At 45.7% G+C, this 3,905-nt stretch overlaps 1 pseudogene across 1 annotated transcript; it reads left to right on the top strand.

Moving 5' to 3' along the window:
• The first annotated feature begins 752 nt into the window (after positions 1-752).
• Positions 753-2,694, top strand: LOC100406907 (actin, cytoplasmic 2 pseudogene; annotated as a pseudogene). Its single transcript, XR_013529459.1, has one exon. The product of XR_013529459.1 is annotated as an actin, cytoplasmic 2 pseudogene (transcript).
• Positions 2,695-3,905: the final 1,211 nt, after the last annotated feature.

The raw sequence follows: 3,905 nt of genomic DNA, 5'->3' as shown, positions 1-3,905 counted from the left end.
ACTTGAAGCTGAAGAAGCCAGCAACCCAAAAATGCCAGTGGAAATAGATAACTTACACCTTAAAATTACCTGCATATACGTGATATTTAAAGGCACAAGACTAAATGAGACCATCTACGTGTGAGCATAGACTGAAAAGGGAAGAGTTAACGCAGACTGCTGTCCCCAAATAGGATATGAAAAAGAAGTCTGACCAGGAGCGGTGACGAGATGGGGGAAGCCGCTATGTGCCGAGCAGCATGCTAAGACTGCATATACATCACCTCATGTCGGAAGCCCTGGCCAGAGCATTTAAGAAGAAAATAAAAGGCATCCAAATCAGAAAGAAGTCAAATTGTTCCTCTTTGCAGATGACATGGTTTTATTTAAAATAGCTACCAAAATTTTAAAACTAGGAATAAATTTAACCAAGGAGGTAAAAGGCCTCTACAAAGAAAACTGCAAAACACTGATGACTGCCCAGGGCCATGGCTCACACCTGTAATTACAGCACTTTGGGAGGCAGGGATGGGAGGATCAATTGAACCCAGGTGTTTGAGACTAGCCTGGGCAATATGGCAAAACCCCATCTCTACCGAAAAAGTACAAAAATTAGCTAAGTGTGTTGGTGCATGCTTGTAGTCTCAGCTACTCAGGAGGCTGTGGTTGGAGGATTGATTGAGCCTGGGAAGCCAAGCCTGCAATGAACTGAGATTGCACCACTGTACTCCAACCTGGGCAACAGAGCAAAACCCTGTCAAAAAAAAAAAATTGCTCAGTCGCCGCTGCCAGGTCGCGTACGGTGTTCTCTTGCTGCTCCGCTCCCCTGCTCCTCTGCTGGTCGCAATGGAAGAAGAAATTGCTGCGCTCGTCATCGACAATGGTTCCGGCATGTGCAAAGCTGGCTTTGCTGGGGACGACGCCCCCCGAGCCGTGTTTCCCTCCATTGTCGGGCGCCCTCGGCACCAGGGCGTGATGGTCGGCATGGGCCAGAAGGACTCCTACGTGGGCGACGAGGCCCAGAGCAAGCGCGGCATCCTGACCCTGAAGTACCCCATCGAGCACGGCATCGTCACCAATTGGGATGATATGGAGAAAATCTGGCACCACACTTTTTACAATGAGTTGCGTGTGGCCCCGGAGGAGCACCCCGTGCTGCTGACCGAGGCCCCCCTGAACCCCAAGGCCAACAGAGAGAAGATGACTCAGATCATGTTTGAGACCTTCAACACCCCAGCCATGTACGTGGCTATCCAGGCCGTGCTGTCCCTCTACGCCTCTGGGCGCACCACTGGTATTGTCATGGACTCTGGAGACGGGGTAACCCACACGGTGCCCATTTATGAGGGCTATGCCCTTCCACACGCTATCCTGCGTCTGGACCTGGCTGGCCGGGACCTGACCGACTACCTCATGAAGATCCTCACGGAGCGCGGCTACAGCTTCACCACCACGGCCCAGCGGGAGATCATACGCGACATCAAGGAGAAGCTGTGCTATGTCGCCCTGGACTTCGAGCAGGAGATGGCCACAGCTGCATCCTCCTCCTCTCTGGAGAAGAGCTATGAGCTGCCTGACGGCCAGGTCATCACCATTGGTAACGAGCGGTTCCGGTGTCCGGAGGCGCTGTTCCAGCCTTCTTTTCTTGGCATGGAATCTTGTGGCATCCATGAGACCACCTTCAACTCCATCATGAAGTGTGACGTGGACATCCGCAAAGACCTGTACGCCAACACTGTGCTGTCTGGCGGCACCACCATGTACCCAGGCATCGCCGACAGGATGCAGAAGGAGATCACTGCTCTTGCGCCCAGCACCATGAAGATCAAGATCATTGCACCCCCAGAGCGTAAGTACTCCATGTGGATCGGCGGCTCCATCCTGGCCTCACTGTCCACCTTCCAACAGATGTGGATTAGCAAGCAGGAGTACGATGAGTCTGGCCCCTCCATCGTCCACCGCAAATGCTTCTAAATGGACTGCGAGCAGATGCGTAGCATTTGCTGCATGGGTTAATTCGGAAGTATAAATTTGCCCCTGGCAAATGCATACACCTCATGCTAGCCTCATGAAACTGGAATAAGCCTTTGAAAAGAAATTGTCCTTGAAGCTTGTATCTGATATCAGCACTGGATTGTAGAACTTGTTGCTGATTTTGACCTTGTATTCAAGTTAATTGTTCCCCTTATTTGTTTAATACCCTGTACATATCAGATTTCAACTTTTAGTACATGTGGCTTGGTCACTTCGTGGCTGAGGTAAAAATGTGCTTGGGAGCAGACAAGTCTGCCTTGGTGAGTGCATGGCCAGCAGTCTCTTAGTTGAGCAGGGTATTCATGTGTCAGAGCTTAGTGTTCTGGGATTGCTCTAGAGGCTGGCAAGGGCTGCCAGTCTGTCAGGGTGGGAAAGTCCAAGCCATAGGACCCGGTTTCCTTTCTTACCTGATGTTTTCCTGCCAGAGCACCATGGGCTGTTACTTGCCTTGAGTTGGAAGCGGTTTTCATTTACACCTGTAAATGTATTCATCCTTTTAATTTATGTAAGGTTTTTTTTTTATTGTACACAATTGTCAAATCTTGAAAGAGATGACAACAAATTTCGAAAGAGATGACAACAAATTTCGGTTTTCTACTGTTATGTGAGAACATTAGGCCCCAGCAACACGTCATTGTGTGAAGAAAAATAAAAGTGCTGCCGTAAAAAAAAAAAAAAAAATTGAAGAAAATACAAACAAATGGAAAGACATCCTATGCTCATGTATCAGAAGAATTAACATTGTTAAAACAACTAGACTACCCAAAGCAATCTACAGATTCAATGCAATTCTTAACACAATACCAAGGACACTCTTCACAGAAACTTAAAAATCTCTTAAAGTTTATATGGAAGCACAAAAATCCTGAATAGCCAAAGCAATCCTGAGAAAGGGAGAGAAATGCAAAGCTGTAGTTATCATACTACCAGACTTCAAAATACACTACAAAGCTATAGAGAGCAAAACAGCATGGTGCTGTCATTTAAAAAAAAAGAGAGAGAGACATGGATCAATGGAACAAGATAAAGAGCCCAGAAATTAATCTGCATACCATAGTTAACTGAGTTTTTACAAAGCCTCCGAGAATACTCAATGGGTAAAGTACAGTCTCTTCAATAAATGGTGCTAGAAAGACTGGATATCCTTATGCAAAAGAATAAAATTAGAACCCCTTCTTTCAACCTATAAAAAATTAACTCAAAATGAATCAAAGACCTAAACGCAATACCTGAAACCATAAAACTGCTAGAAAAAAAATAGAGGAAATACTTACAGACATTGGTTTGAGAAAAGATTGTATGAATAAGACCTCAAAAGCACAGGCAACAAAAGCAAAACTTTAAAAATGGGATGATAATAAACTAAAAAGTTTCTTCACAGCAAAGGAAACAATCAACAGAGTGAAAAGACTATATAGAATGGGAAAAAATATTTGTAAACCATTCATCTGACAGGGGATTAATATCCAGAATATATAAGGCACTCAAACATCTCAACAGCAAAAATCCCTAAAATTTGAACAATTTGATTAAAATGGGCAAATGATTCAAACAGTCATTTCTTCAAAGAAGGCATACATATGACCAACAAATTGTGCGTGTGTGTGTGTGTGTGTGTGTGTGTGTGTGTGTTTGAAATGGAGTCTTTCAAACACACCAGGCTGAAGTGCAATGGTGCCATCTCGGCTCACTGCAACCTCCGCCTCCTGGGTTCAAGCCATTCTCCTGCCTCGGTCTCCCAAGTAGCTGAGACTACAGGCATGCACCACCACACCAGGCTAATTTTTGTATTTTTAGTAGAGACCAGTGTCACCATGTTGGCCAGGATGGTCTTCATGTCCTGACCTCATGATCTGCCCTTCTTGGCCTCCCAAAGTGCTGGGATTACAGAC

This window comes from Callithrix jacchus, chromosome 18, assembly GCF_049354715.1.
Source record: "Callithrix jacchus isolate 240 chromosome 18, calJac240_pri, whole genome shotgun sequence".
In the NCBI taxonomy this organism is placed as follows: domain Eukaryota; kingdom Metazoa; phylum Chordata; class Mammalia; order Primates; family Cebidae; genus Callithrix; species Callithrix jacchus.
Note: the sequence above shows the minus strand (reverse complement) of the source record. Positions and strands in the feature narration are given on the sequence as shown.